This window comes from Phyllobates terribilis, unplaced genomic scaffold (genome assembly GCF_046119375.1).
Source record: "Phyllobates terribilis strain yellow unplaced genomic scaffold, ASM4611937v1 Scaffold_191__1_contigs__length_3620865, whole genome shotgun sequence".
NCBI lineage: Eukaryota > Metazoa > Chordata > Amphibia > Anura > Dendrobatidae > Phyllobates > Phyllobates terribilis.
Window position 1 is genome coordinate 1,742,538 of NW_027362951.1, and position 16,229 is coordinate 1,758,766.

Here is a 16,229-nt window from a genome sequence, read left to right on the forward strand (position 1 = left end):
TGCCTCACTACAACTGGGCGGAAACGCAAGACAGTGACCCTGCCGTCCGACTGGTGAAGGAGATGCTGACTCGGCCAGAGGCTCACCTTGACCCAGACGCTCCGGAGGAAGCCAAGCAACTGTGGGCTGAGAAGAGTCGACTGTTCCTTTATAAGGGGAAGTTGTGCCGCCGAATGGTTAACTCCCGGACGCATGAACTAATCTGGCAAGTAGTGGTGCCACGGAGAGACGCAGCCGTGGTGATGGAGGCATACCACGACGGGGCTGGACACTTCGGATGGAAGAAGCTGGAGTTCCTGCTGCGCGGGCGGTTCCATTGGGTAGGCATGAGGGGAACCATCGAGAGGTGGTGCAGAGACTGTGGCCCGTGCAACCTGAGGAGGAAGGACCGTGCCAGCCAGAAGACTCCCCTGCAGTCCATCGTCACCCGGCAGCCGTTGGAACTGGTAGCCTTGGATCATGTAAAACTGACCCCAAGCAGAAGTGGCTACGTCTACGCACTAACCATCGTGGATCACTACTCCCGGTTCTTGGTTGTCGTCCCCGTCAAGGACTTAACAGCTCGAACAGCAGCTAGAGCCTTCCAGCAGCATTTCTGCCGTCCACACGGGTACCCGGACCAAGTGTTGACAGACCAGGGACCTGCCTTTGAAGCGGAGGTCTTCCAAGAATTCTGCACTCTGTATGGCTGCCGGAAGATAAGGACGACACCCTATCATCCGCAAACTAATGGACTTTGTGAGAAAATGAACCAGGTGGTGATAGATCTTCTGAAAACATTGCCCCTGGAAGAACGCAGTCTGTGGCCTGAGAGGCTGCCCGACCTAGTGGACCTATATAACCACATCCCGGTAGGTTCCACCAACTGTACCCCGGCTTACCTGATGAGGGCAAGACCTGGGAAGCTACCTGTTGACCTGGAGATGGGAGTCCTGACACCCGAGGACACTTTACCAGAAGCAGACTGGGACACAGAGAGGCAGCAGCAGTACCGGAAAGCACAGGAGAGCGTGGAGCGAAGTCTCTGTCAAGCTAGGGAAAGACAAGAGAAAACTTACAACCAGTGTGCTCCCGCTGTTCCCCTGGTACCCGGAGAGCAGGTCTTGAAGAGGAAAAGGCGGCTCCACAAGTTGGACGACCAGTGGGAGAAGGACCCGTACATCGTACTGCCCTCAAGCCACGACAACCCAAAGGTCTGTACCATCAGTAAAGACGGAGGGGAAACCACAACCATTGTATCCCGGGATCACCTGAAGAAGTGTCCCGAACAGCTACGGAACCCTGAAGAGGAACAAGAAGACCCTCGACCCGTAGAGGAAAGGGAAGATATGGTTAGTACTGTGCTCGGAGACTTCCCTCGGTCTTGGACTCAAGTCAATGGCGCAGTTGTGGTACCCGTACTCACCTTCCTCCAACCAGCATCCCAAGCACCTACGGAGCAACAGCTAGAGCTGGAAGAACAGCCGGTCCAGGAGGCAGAAGACCCCACACCAGCAGACCAGGAGAATCAACCCTCTGCTTATAGTGAACCTGCCATGCCTCTAGTGAGCCAAAGGGCCCGTGGACAGCTGCCCAGTTTACCCTTGACAGTTCCTACACCCTGTAGTTCGGGGCTAGACAGTCAGCTCCGTAGGTCCACTAGGGCCACTAGAGGCCAGTTACCCGCACGATGGAGGATTTGAAGTGTATAAGTTGTTTTATTTATGGTTACCTGTTTTTCTTGTTGCTTGTAAATAATTATGTGTTTCTAGTTATTTTTAGGAGTCCTTGGTGGATTTACCGGGAATCCTTGTACAATTAGTTGGAGCGTAACCCAGGATGGACTAAAAGACTGATAAGGACTCGGGGCAGGACAGACCCCTACCTGGTTACGTCTCCCTGTTTTGGTGAAATGGACACCTTTGTTTTCTTCAAAACTGCACCCGGTTGCGGACACGCCGTAACCATCTTTATGTGTTTTTCTTATTGTATTATTATTGTTTATACCTTGTTATGTTTTTTCTAAAAATATGTTTAGTCCCGGAGTACTAAAGTTCACTAGGGGGGAATGTGACACCCCAGGGGTCTGGTTGCCACAGTGATAGAGATATTACGTCTGAGAGCAGGTGGGAGGTCTCTTGGTCAGGGATCCTATGCATGCCACACCTCCTGCCCAGTCCTGGGAGGGGAAGAACTTCCCCTATATAAACCTAGGGCTGAGGCAGGGTTAGTGAGTAGAGAAGAAGTAGAGACAGAGAAGAGCAGCAGATATAGGAGAAGAACATCAGGAGCTCTGTGGGAGCAGTGCTATAAGGAGTCAGGGGCTGGCAGCTGCAGAGCTCGCCCTGACTGAGAAGCTATCACCGGACCCGGAGTCCGAGGCTGTGGGGACTAATCTTTACCCAGCAGCAGAAACCGCCCGGCAGGGGATTTCAGGTCCTCTGGCCAAGAAACCCGAAGGCACGGTCACACGCGTGGGACCAGCACCGCCGTCGTGGAGCGGACGCCACTAGAAGGCCCCGAGTCACCGGCCATACGGGTGAGCACCACACGGTACACTCAGGGACGTGGGCTACTTATACCCGCCTCTAGCAAGGTAGCCAGAAGAGTACAGTCAGTTTGGGAGGCCTACAACTCCGCCTGGCCAGGGGAGATCCCATCTGCTCAAGGACTGACCAGGCCCCGATCGCTAGCCAGTACTCCGGGAGGGTCTATCTTTATCACCAGTAAAGACCCTGAACTACACCGCATCGTCTCTGAGTGATTCCTGATACCCCCATCATCCACGTCGGCTGCCCTGAGGCCATACCCCTCCCGTTGGGGGTGATACTACCACGCTGCACAATCCTACCACCGGCCTCAGCGGTCTGCCCTGCAGCGGCAGCTCCTTCGCTGCATTCAACGGGTGGCGTAGTCGTCCAACATCTACCGCTAATACAACGCCACTTAGTCTGACTCCCTGGGCACGGACCGGGTCACCGCCACGAGACTACAACCCTCAACAGATCCGGCTCCGGGTAAGCTCCTGCATGCGCAACGCTGTGCGACACAGGCCCAGGGGTGCGTCAGAAGGATCATCTGTATTCTCATTTGCACAAGGAAAGACTAGAAGCAATGGGATGAAATTAAATGGGAGGAGACACAGATTAGATATTAGAAAAAACTTTTTGACAGTTAGGGTGATCAATGAGTGGAACAGGCGGCCACGAGAGGTGGTGAGTTCCCCTTCAATGGACGTCTTCAAACAGAGGCTGGACAGACATCTGTCTGAGATGATCTAGTGAATCCTGCTTTGAGCAGGGGGTTGGACCAGATGACCCAGGAGGTCCCTTCCAACTCTACCATTCTATGATTCTATGATTCCCTGTGGAGAAGACAACAGCAGATTACAGCTTTAATTGCAAATTGTAATTAATAACCTCAATGCGGAGATGAATTTAGGATTGGCTTACGGTTCTTTAAACTCCAATTACTTTTCCAGGTGAAATGGACAATCATGTACAAAATAATGATATTGTAGAATAGTTTTACCCTTCAGCAAGTCACGTGCCATTCAATTCAATGTGTTGCCTCCCTATCATACCAATGTGGTTCCATGCTGCCCTGGCTTTAGGCTATGTTCACACTGCATTTTTGCAGTGTTTTTCCCACACAGAAATGGGCCAAAACGCTAGTGAATTCTTCTGCCGCTAATGCAATGACAATCCTGAAGTGCTGTGCACATGATCAGGAATTTTCCTGGCAGGATTTGCATTGCACTTAAATCTGCAGCATGTCAATTCTTTGTGGGTTTTTGCCGCTTTTTTCACCCATTGAGTTGAATTCAGTCAGTCAAATCTGCAGCAAAAACGCAGGTATAAAAATATTTGCGGATTTGCTGTGTATTTGATTGACTCCATTTAAGTCAATGGGTCAAAAAGATGGCTAAAGCACACAAAGAATTGACCGCGAGTCACATGCGTCAGCTGATGAGAGACTACTCCTCCCATCAGCCTACAAGAGAGCAGGCGCCGCTGATGGGAGAAGTGGTCTCATCAGCAGACGCCTGTGCTCAAAGTAAAAAAAAAAAAAAGTTAAAATAAAATTGATATTAAAATAATATTATACTCACCTATTCGCCGTAATCTCGAGTGTCCCATGGCGATCGGATCACCCGGCAGCACTCTATACACTGACAGGAGCGTAATCGCTCCCGGCAGTGTTTAGCGCTGATCTGCCAGGACAGAGGTCACATTAGTTCATCAGCTGATGAGCTCCAGTGACCTTACTTACGACACAGAATTTTCTCACACAGCAGTGGTGCAGTAAGTAAGATCACCGGAGCTCATCAGCAGATGAACTCATGTGACCTCTGTCCCGGCAGCTCAGCGCTATACACGAACACAGGAGTGATTCCACTCCTGTATCAGTGTATAGCCTGCTATCCTTTAGAACATGTGCATCAGTGATTGCTGATGTGACTGCTCTAGAACTGACCCAGATCTTCATGGGACACTCTGGATTATGTCATCACAGCGGACAGGTGAGAGATATGATTGTAAAAAAAAAATAATGAAAAACAGATGACAATGGCTTCAGCAGATTAGGCGTTAGGCGAGTATACTGTGTTTTTTATTCTTAAATAAATGATTAAAACAGTGTGGACTTTTATTTCAAATAAAGGATTTTTTTCAGGCCGTGTGTTTATTTAAAAATCTTTACTATGGGGTTAGTAATGGGGGTGTCTTTTAGACACCTCTCCATTACTAACCTTGGCTTCATGTCAGGTGCCGATACAAAGCTGACATGAACCCCAACTCTATTACCCCACTTGCCACCGCACCAGGGCAAGTGGGAAGAGCGAGGCTAAGAGACAGATTTGGTGCATCTTATGGATGCACAATTTCTGGGACAGCTAAGGGCCAATATTATTAGCTTTGGAGGGGCCAGTATCCATGGCCGCTTCCCTGGCTATTAATATCATCTCAAAGCTGTCTGTTTAGCCTTTGCTGGTTAGTTTTTATAGTGGGACCATATGTGTCAATTCTTTTCAGGGGGACTCCTGTAATCTAGCCAGTAAATGCTAATCAAACAGCTGTGGGCTGTTGTTAATACCCAGGGAATATTTTCAGCTAATGGATCCTTCCCTGGCTAGTAATATCAGCCCTCAGTAGTTGGCTTTCCCTCTGCTGGTTACAAAAAGGACGCGGGAGCCCACAGCATTTTTTTAATTTAATTCATTTTATTTCATAAACTCACCCGCAGCATGTCAATTTCTGTAGCTGTAGATTTTGACCGATTGAAATGTCATTACATGTGGTGGATCCGCATGTACTGACAAAACTGTGGCATTAGGGGTAATGGGATTAAGGGGTAATAGGATTAGGTGTTGCTGACACCAAGCCCTCGCTTTAGTAAGGAAGAGGTGTCAGCCAGACACCCTCATTACTAAACCTGTAAGTAAAGACTTAAAGTGTTTTATTCTCAGTGTGTGTTTATTTGAAATAAAACAGACACATTCTTTAATCATTTAAATTAACCCAATATACTCACCCCACGGTAATCCAAGGGTTAAAGCCATGTCCCACGTTTCTTTTTTCAAATATCTCTATTTAGCTCCAAAAAGCATTCATTGCTGTACAAAAACTCTTAAAAAAACAACAAACACAAAAAAGCAATGTTTTTGCTGCCACGAGATGCAGAAACCTTGCAGAAATTTCATGGCTCAGCGTTATAAAATTTGGTGAAGTACCAACGGGATTAAGGTTCTCACTACACATCTAGATAAAATCCTTGAGGGGTATAGTTACCAACTTGGGGTCACTTATGGGGGGTTTCCACTGTTTAGACACATCAGCAGCTATGCAAATGCGACATGGCGTCCGCCATCTATTCCAGCCAATTTTGCGTTCCAAAAGTCAAATTGGCGCTCCTTCCTAACCAAGCCCCGCTCCCAAAACAGTTTTCACCACAAAATTTGGGGCTAAATGAACATTTTTGTGGGAAAATGTAAATTTTTTTCCTTCCACATTTCTTTAATTCTTGTGCAGCACCTAAAGGTTAATAAACTTCTTGAATGAGGCATTGAACACCTTGAGGGGTGCAGTTTTTAAAATGGAGTCACTTGTGTATTTTCTATCATATATGCCTCCCAAAGTCACTTCAAATATGATGTGGTCCCTGAAAAAACAAAACAACCCTCTCCCCCAAATGTTTCAATAATCATGCTGATTTAAAGTAAAGTAGACATGTGAAAAATGTTCCATATTAACAATTGTGTGTTTAAGGGCATAAAAATTAAAAGTGTGAAAATTTTGCAATTTCCGATATTTTCACAAATAGCGAACAAATTTTACCACCATCATGAAATACAAGGTCACGAAAAAACAAAACAAAAAACAATCTCACAATAACTGAGACCCGTTGAAGCGTTTTAGAGTTATTACCACATAAAGTGCCACTGGTCAGAATTGTAAAAACTGGCCTGGTCATGAAGGTGAAAACAGGCTGGGGAGGGGAGGGGTGTGAAGGGGTTAAAGGCTTAGTGCCCACGATGCAGAAATGAAGCAGAAATTCTCCTGACTATTTCTGTATCTCCTTGGCAGAAAAACGCATGCGTTTTTTACATGCATTTTTGACGCGCATTTGATGCGTATTTGACATGCGTTTTTCCAATGCATTGTATAGGCAAATCTGCATGCAGAAACGCACAAGAATTGGTCATGTCCGTATTTTTTCTGCGAGTAAAATCTGCGCAGAAAAAATACGGACCATGTGCACAGAACTTGCAGAATGTCATAGGAAGTCATGGGATAAGGTATGCAATGCGTTTCTGGAGCGTTTACGCGCTGCAAATACGCACCAAAATACGCACCGAAAACGCATCGTGGGCACACAGCCAAACAATTATATTTATCTCCATGTGTTACTCCATTAATTTGATTACAATTACTAGAAAAGAGGATAGTTTGGCATTACATTAGTTTCTCAAAAATGCTCAAAAGAATAGAATTTTTATTTCATTTCTATATGTTAAGGCTTTTGAGGTTCTTAAAAATGCTCAATCTTTCAAAAACCGCTAGCAATTAGAAGTAGTAATATGTACATTCTTCTGGCATTTTCCACCAGAAAGACGCTGCATACTGTGGCGCCCTGCTACGCATTGGTGCCACAGAACCCAGAAGGGTGCATGGATGGACTTCTCCACAAGAGGCCCCCACACATTCACACACCTCCACCCTACCACCTCAGACCAGCAGAGGGAGCCGTTAGCGATATATAAAGGGAGGGTGGAGCCAGGCAGCTCAGTTAGTGTGCAGTGAGTGTTCAGAGACAGAGAGAAACACAGCTCAGAGTTGAGCAGAGAGCGTGCTGACGCTCAGACAGGAGCACGCTGGCTGCTATGCTTAGGCGAGCCAAGGCCTACAGCACGTGTGAAAGCCTAGTGAGGGCCTTGAGTGGGCCGAAGGCGAGAGGAGTAGGAAGAAGTAGTGAGGGGGCAGAGGAGCATACCAGGCTCACCCCAATATATATACCGGACACCGGGTCCGCGCCTACAGGGACATTTATAGTCAGTAGGAACCACCGGAACCCCTGGAGGACTACAGGTCCCAGGATCACCGAATGCTGACTACAGTACCAGGGCTAGGAGACACGGAGGCCCCAGCGTCCAGGGAGAGTGATCTCCAAAGAGAAGGCCCTACCACCAGGTCAGCAGGTGCAGAGAGAGACAGTAACCAAGCTAGGCCTAGCTCCAGGCAGGTCGGAAGCTTAGAGAGTAAAGCAACGGATCAGGAGGCCCTATACCCGCTCACTGGGGAGAGTCCAAAAGTGTGCCCTTCACCTGGAGTACCCTGGACCGTGCCTGCAGCATCACCAGTAAAGGTACTGAAGCTTACCCCCGTGTGAGTGTCTGTCTTTCCTCCGGGACCGTCCTGCCGTCTCTCCCTTGCACCAACATCCATTACACGCCACGCTGCCCTGAGGCCCGCTCCACCTGTGGGGCGCCATTCCATCACAAGCTGCTCTACCATCTGCCTCAGAGGACTGCTTCGCAGCGGCGGCTCCCTCTAGCCGCAATCCACAGGTGGCGCCACGAACTTTCCAAATCCCCTATATATTCCCCCTTTTACTGACCGCCCTGGGTCACGGACCAGGCCAGCCACCGTGATATCCCCCAGCTACCGGAGGCCCGGCTGCCGAGTATCCCACGGCCCCGGGGGTGCATCAATACCTTGCAATGCAAGTCGATCAGAAGGCTAAAAAGATATCCGGGCAGAAGATCTGACAATTACCTGGTGCTGTGCTGGGAAAGGTTGACTGGTGGAGGTGTTTGACCAGTCACACACAGTCATCTAATCGCAATTGTAAAGCCAGGCTCAGATTCATGAGGTGTACAAAAACAAAAAACAAACCCGACGAACTTTATTTTTTTTAATCATTTAAGGGAATGTGAACCTACGATCGTTTGATTGCTTATATTATATACTACAATACTGTGGTAGCTCAGTCTCCATAGCAGACCATGAAATTCACTAATTACCAAAATACTGCGATATTGCAGAAATTAGAGAATATCATGGTCTCTCAAGGAGACAGAGCTTCATAGGAGTCCAAATAACTCGGACGAGTTTGTGTCTGTGAAAAGCATCAGACAGCACTCAGATGCCATCAGAGTGCAGTCTGATTTTCACAGACCAACTGAATGGAAGAGGTGGAGAAACGTTTTTTCTTCACCTTCGAGAAAATTGGATCACACTCTGATCAGAGTTTGATCAGCGGGCGATCAGAGTGTGAATAGCATAATTGAACAGATTTTCTCGGATGAGATAAAAACTGTCATGTGACCCTTGCCTTAGAATGCAGCACTAGTGGGCATGCTCAACTGCCACTTTATGCATTCCCCACCAGTCAGCCAGAGAAAGCAGAGTACAGTCCTCTAGGGAACGAATGGAGTGGCAGTGACTCGCCCCCTGGGCCGTGGGGTACCTGGAACCGGGCCTTCTAGTGTACGGTGCTGATGGGGGTAGTAGTGGCAACCCGGTCCTGTGGCTCAGGGTGGTCAGACCAATGCTGTGGCAGTCTATTTATAGATGTTTTGAATGTCTGACTATGCCACACGTGGATTGCGGTCAGAGATAACCGCCGCTGCAAGGCAGACCGCTGAGGCTGGTGTTGGTGTGCAGCACAGGGATAGGATAACTCCCCACGGGAAGAGTGTAGCCTAAGGGCAATGTAGGTGGATGCTGGGGGTGATGGTGCAGGTGCAGCATAAATCACACAGAGTCCAATGGTGCAGTCCAGGGTCTTTTACTCACAGTTGATATCCAAATCACTTCTGTCAGCAACGACTGCCCAAGCCGTGCTGCGTCCACCAGGTGAGGGGCTCGGTCAACCCCCAGGCAATTCAGGAGTATGGCACAGGACCCCCTTCTGTCCTTTCTCTGGCCTCTCGTGCCCCACCAGTGACCACACTTCTGTCCAGCTACAGCGGACCGTGTCGGGTAAGCGTTGGCCTACACTTCCCGCTATCCTATATGGTGCCTTCCTAGCAGGTTTGGCGGGGGGTCGCACCAATAAATGATCATGACCTCCGGTTCTTGGCTGAGGGATGATTTACCTCCACCAACTTGGGAATCCGGTACCCTTCCACAGCCTGACCCTTAGTGCTCCGGTTGCTGTCCGTTCTGCTCTCCTAGGGTCCCTTCTGCCTTCTTGTTTCTGGAGCCCTTCCACTCCTCTGTCTCTTCTCCTTCCTTCCTTCTCCTTCTCCTCTTCTCCTCTCTGGCCCCGGCCTTCTCTCTAGGCCTGCCTCGTGGAGCTGAGCTCAAGCTGAGCCACAGCTCCCTGCCAGCTCTCTCTGGCTGAACTACCTCTCTCTTTCTCCACTCCACTACTCAACTTCTACTCCTCACTTAAGATGGCTCCCACCTTTTATCTACTTCTCTGTGTCTGAGCTCAGGTGACCTGCACCCAATGAGCTCCTTCCTATGCTCCAGAAACCGTCCCCTTCTGCTCCTACACCACTGGGTTCTCTCCCCCCTCCCCACTCCAGCCAGGGACATGGTCAGTTGTGCCTGCAATAAAATGGGAGCACCGTCGAGCTGTCCCCTGGAAATGGGGAGTGTGTGGTGTATGCAGCTAACTGAGCCCTGGTCCACACTCCATCCTTACCTGGGAGTGGAATATCACACCTCTGGTTGAGGTGCAATACCCCTGTAGCGGCCGAACCCTCGGGGCGCTACAGCAGTCACATGTGTACTCCATTCTAGGGAGGGTAAAAGTGCCCCGTTCTGATGATCAATGCCGGGATCAAACAGTTAGACCCCCAGTAAACTGTGGGTAGGTGACAAAAACCTCTTTAAAAGGTCACGTTCAGTATTTAATTCATATTTTACCTCAGTGTTTGTAAGCCAAAACCAGGAGTGTGTGATAAATGCAGAAGTGGTGACGTGTTTCTATTATACTTTTCCTCTGATTGTTCCACTCCTGATTTTGGCTTACAAATACGGATATAAAATACTGACCAAATACTGAACGTGTCAGCATTTTTTGTTTTTATTCACCGCTGTAGTGGAGCTTTAAACGCAAGTCCTCCGGTCATGTATTCACCCTCCGGCTTCTTCACTGTTATTTTTTTGGAAATTAAATACACACATACTTTTTTCCCACAAAAGTGTTGTAGCCTCAAATTTTCTCATTTTCACAAGGATACCTGGAGAAAATGGCACCAAAATTTGTTGTGCAATTTCTCCTGAGTACACAGATTCCCCATATGTGGTTGAAAATGACTTTTGAGGCACAGTGCAATGCTCAGGAGGGAAGAAGCGCCATACTGGAGTTAAAATTTTGCTGGAATGGTTTGAGGGTGCCATGTCACATTGGCAGAGCCCCTGAGGTGCCAGAACAGCAGAAACCTCCCATAAGTAGCATCATTTTATAAAACTAGATCCCTCAATGAATTCATCTAGGGGTGCAGTGAGGATGTTGACACCACATGTGCCACAAAGAATTTTATACCAATGGGCGGTGAAGATTAATCGCTTTTTTTGCCACTAAAATGTTGTTTTAGTTCCAAATTTTTAATTTGTCTAAGGGCTAAAGGGAAAAAAATGGATCTTTGTTTTTTGGGCAGATTTCACTGTTATGGTTTGAAGGTGCCATGACCCACTGGGAGAGCCACTGAGGTGCCAGAACAGCAGAACCCCCACAAGTGACCCCATATTACAAAATTACACCTCTCAATGAATTAATCTAGGGGTGCGGTGATCATATTGACACCACAAGTGTGTCAGAATTTTACACCATTGGGCAGTGATGAAAAAAAATAAATTACATTTGTTTACCACAAATATTTTGCTTTTGCCCCAGATTTTACATTTTTATACAGGGAAAAGGGTAAAAATGGCACCAAAATTTGTCACAATTTCTGCTGAATGTAAAAATATCCCATATGTGGCTGTACAGTACTGCTTAGTGTACGGTGAGATTCGGGAGGTAAGGAACGCTATTTACCTCCTGGAGCACAGATTTTCCTAGAATAGTTTGTAGACTCCAGATACAGAGCCCCTACGTGCTAGACGAGCAGAATACCCCCTCAAGTGACCCCATTTTGGAAATTATACCCCTCTGGGAATTTATCTGCAGGTGTAGTGACGATTTTGACTCCATGGGTGTTTTACATTAACAAGCAGCAGTGGATGTTGGAGTGAAACTTGCAAATCTACTAATGAAGTGCCCGGCACGTTCTACTGGAGACACGTACCCGTAAATTAAATGGGCTCTCATCGCTACAGAAATGCCAAACATGTGGACGTTAAATGTGGTTTAGGCACACTGTGGGGCTCAGAAGGGGGATCATCTGTATTTGGGAGTTCAGATTCGCTGAGTTTCTGTTTTTTGGGGGGGGGTGGCGAGGAGCCATAGTACTTTTCCAGAGCCTTTGTACTGCCAGTAACATGGAAGCCCCCCATATTTCGAATGAAGTAATGCAGATGACACAGCCGACTGGTCCACTCACTATAATGGGGCAGCAGAGTTACTCTGAACTCAGTCTAGCCTCTGTTCAGCAGTGTCCTTTTCAGAAGTGTACAAACCTGTGGTCGACTGTGCTTTCATGCAAGCCTAAAAAGACGGACACCACCGGATCATAGGCCAGACGGTGTCCACAGTGTCTCCATCTGTCTCACTATAGGGAATCTTCCCTCTAGGTTTCCGTCTGAGTCACGTATTTCAGAGATTTACATGGAAACCCTGGTGTAAGCGCTCAGCGTAGAGTACAGGATAAATGTGCGCTGAGCCTTACTGCGATCTTTGGGTGACAGAATGAACAAATCAACAGCTGGTGAAGATTTAGATTTATTTTTTACGCCGTTCCTTGTGCGGTATAAGTGATTAGACGACTATTCTTCAGGTTGGTGCGATTACAGCGATCGCTGTATTCTGAGAGTTATAAATTATTTTGGCATTGATGGAGCTGTATGGTGGCTTGTTTTTTTTTTGGGGGGGGTGCAAGATGATGTTTTCAGTGATACAATTTTTTATTTACATTCATATTTCTGATCGCGTTTTAGTCCACTTTTTGTTTGGTGGTACGATGAAAAAGTATTGTTTTTTGCCTCCTTTTGTATTAATTTTTTAAAGCTGTTCACTGAACGGGTTAATTAGTTTGACATTTTTATAGGTCAGGTCATTCCGGATGCGACAATACCAAATGGGTGTACTTTTATTGTTGATTTTTTAAACAAATACTTCTTTATGGTTAATATATATTGTAATTACACTTTTATTTACTTAGTCCCTATATGGGACGTTCACCTTCAGTAGTCTGATCGCTGGTATAAGGCTATGTGCCCACGTTGCATTTATGAAGCAGAAAATTTCTGCTGCATAAATGCAAGTCCTCTCCCGGAAAAACGCATGCGGAATTCCGCACGCGTTTATCGCGCTTTTTTCGCGCGTTTATCACGCGTTTTCCACATGCGGAATTGCCTTGCGTTTTTTATGCATTGGACAAAGGCAATTCCGCTTGCGGAAACGCAAAATTAAATGACATGCTGCGGATTTTTGAACGCGGCATAAACGCTGCGGAAAAATCCGCAGCATGTGCATAGAAGTTGCGGAAACCCATTGGGGATCATGGGGTGCGGGTTACCAAGCATTTTACAAGCGTTTCCGCTGCGGAAATTCCGCATCAAAAACGCTTGTAAAACGCTACGTGGGCACACAGCCTAAAGCAATCAAATTTACCAGCACTACAATGCTTTACAACTGTTAGTGCTGCACTGACACAAGCCCCTTACACCATGCTCTGTGCACCCCTTAAACTCTAACCTGGTGATCCAGATGTAGTCATGACAACCTCAGGTCACCATGGCAAAGATCGAGCTCTTATAATGACATCGCGGGGGCACCGATCGTAGGGGAGAGGGAGCTCCCTCCCTACCTTCTAAATGCTGCGATCAATTGAAGCATTTAGGGGGTTAAACTGCCGGGAGTGGTGAGGGCACCATTTCTGGCAGTGAGTCGGGCGTCAACTATGATGTTTGCTGAACACCCGGCGGCGATCGCGCACACACACACACACACACACACACCACACACACACACACACACACACACACACACACACACACACACACAGCTCCTGTGTGCGCGCGATCGCCTTGACGAATCTATACTCCATTGGTCGGGAAGTCTTTCCCTTCCATGAAGAGTATATACTGCAAATGTCGTGAAGGGGTTAAGCACCACTCCAGAGATTAAATTAAAAAAAATGCTGGAGTAGTGCTTTATCAGGTAAGAATGTGAAACTTGAATGAAATAATTAGAAAACCATGCATCATTCCCTTTATACATCACAAATACTTGAAACTTTGTATTTTACGTGATATACTAAACACATGTGTGTAATATGAAGAAATGTGGAAAGTTCACGGGGCATACTTATACTTATTCAAAGGGCACTATATGGAAATATTATCTACACATGTGGCACCCCAGGGGTCTGGTTTCCACAGTAACAGCGATGTTATGTCTGAGAGCAGGTGGGAGGTCTCTTGGTCAGGGATCCTATGCATGCCACACCTCCTGCCCAGTCCTGGGAGGGGAAGAACTTCCCCTATATAAACCTAGGGCTGAGGCAGGGTTAGTGAGTAGAGAAGAAGTAGAGACAGAGAAGAGCAGCAGATATAGGAGAAGAACATCAGGAGCTCTGTGGGAGCAGTGCTATAAGGAGTCAGGGGCTGGCAGCTGCAGAGCTCGCCCTGACTGAGAAGCTATCACCGGAGTCCGAGGCTGTGGGGACTAATCTTTACCCAGCAGCAGAAACCGCCCGGCAGGGGATTTCAGGTCCTCTGGCCAAGAAACCCGAAGGCAAGGTCACACGCGTGGGACCAGCACCGCCGTCGTGGAGCGGACGCCACTAGAAGGCCCCGAGTCACCGGCCATACGGGTGAGCACCACACGGTACACTCAGGGACGTGGGCTACTTATACCCGCCTCTAGCAAGGTAGCCAGAAGAGTACAGTCAGTTTGGGAGGCCTACAACTCCGCCTGGCCAGGGGAGATCCCATCTGCTCAAGGACTGACCAGGCCCTGATCGCTAGCCAGTACTCCGGGAGGGTCTATCTTTATCACCAGTAAAGACCCTGAACTACACCGCATCGTCTCTGAGTGATTCCTGCTACCCCCATCATCCACGTCGGCTGCCCTGAGGCCATACCCCTCCCGTTGGGGGTGATACTACCACGCTGCACAATCCTACCACCGGCCTCAGCGGTCTGCCCTGCAGCGGCAGCTCCTTCGCTGCATTCAACGGGTGGCGTAGTCGTCCAATATCTACCGCTAATACAACGCCACTTAGTCTGACTCCCTGGGCACGGACCGGGTCACCGCCACGAGACTACTACCCCCATCTGATCCTGATCCGGGTAAGCTCCTGCATGCGCAACGCTGTGCGACACAGGCCCAGGGGTGCGTCAACTTTTGGCGTAGTCGGCAGGATTTCGTGCCCGCAACCACCGGGTACTGCGTGCCTGAAAAAGACTGTTCAAACTTACTAGTGGTGAAGATTCCCGCCATCCGTGGAGGTTTCCCGCCATCCGGCGCCATCTTCTGCCTTCTTCCCGCCATCCGTGGAGTTTTCCCGCCGTTGGACGCCATCTTGAAGACGCCGCGCGGGAAGAAGAGGGGCGTGGACTCCGAAAGCGCGCGAGAACTGAAGCCCCGCCTCACGTCCGGACGTTGCGTAAGGTCCTGGAAGGAGCCCAGCAGACGCCGACGTCACAGGAGCGCGACGGAAGGTCCTCAACCCTGACGATCCACTGCGGAGCCGCGGCCTACGGAAGAGGATCATCGCAAGGTAGGCCACGGTCCACTAGGGGGGAGGAAGATGTCGGATACGGAGGAGAGCTTCACTGCCTCAACCCCCGCCAGCGCCACCGCTGCTGCAGTCATGCCTTTCACCATGCCCTATATCCCGGGAGCGGCCTGGCTACCCCAGTACTCAGGGGAGTCACATACCCTGCATGACTTTAGAGAAAAGCTGGATAGCCTCTTCCAGGTGTATCCCCTCACAGAAGAGCAAAAAGTGAGCATCCTGGTGGCCCAATTAACCGGGGCAGCCCAAAGGGAGGTAAAGTCCTGGCCACCTGGGGGAAGGACTGTTGCAGGGATACTAACCCGGCTGAGGGACACCTTTGATACCCGCACCTCAGCCGAGATCAAGCTTAGATTCTACGGGTGCAAGCAGCGAGCACACGAGAGTATAAGGGACTATGCCCTGAACCTACAAGAGGCCCTGAGAGCCATTAAGCAGACCGACCCTGACGGCGTGGGAGACGAGGACAGGCTGTTGACTGAACAATTTATAGAGGGTTTATATTGCAATGCCCACCGAACCCAGTTGCGGGCAATGGCCTTACAGGACCCTCATCTGGGATTTGCACAGTTCAAGGACAGAGCCATCCGGGTGCTCCGAGAACCGGCACCAGGTGGCGTTGTGACCCACAGACGCCCCACTACCACTTACCACCAGGAGGCGGCGCCCTTGTCGGCAGGGCCTGTGGGAGCGGATGCGCAGGCTTTGAACAATGACCCGGCTCCAGACCTGCACCATCAGGTCCAAGAGCTAGCTAAAAGCGTTGCCGCGCTAACCCGAACTGTGCAGTCTTTACAGGTTTCCACTCCAGGGAAGATCCAGCTGGCATCCGGACCGGAGGACATCCCGTGGCGTCGACCAAGGAGGACCCCACCGGCCAGAGGAAGACCCA

The 16,229-nt window shown here is 49.0% G+C and overlaps 1 long non-coding RNA gene and 1 pseudogene across 1 annotated transcript in view; one reads left to right on the forward strand and one right to left on the reverse strand.

The window, feature by feature from the left end:
* The window catches only part of LOC141213275 (uncharacterized), a 418,496-nt gene that overhangs the window by 223,888 nt on the left and 178,379 nt on the right, over window positions 1–16,229 (forward strand). The gene's annotated exons all lie outside the window — the stretch shown is intronic.
* The window catches only part of LOC141213274 (UDP-glucuronic acid decarboxylase 1-like), a 133,585-nt pseudogene that overhangs the window by 13,480 nt on the left and 103,876 nt on the right, over window positions 1–16,229 (reverse strand).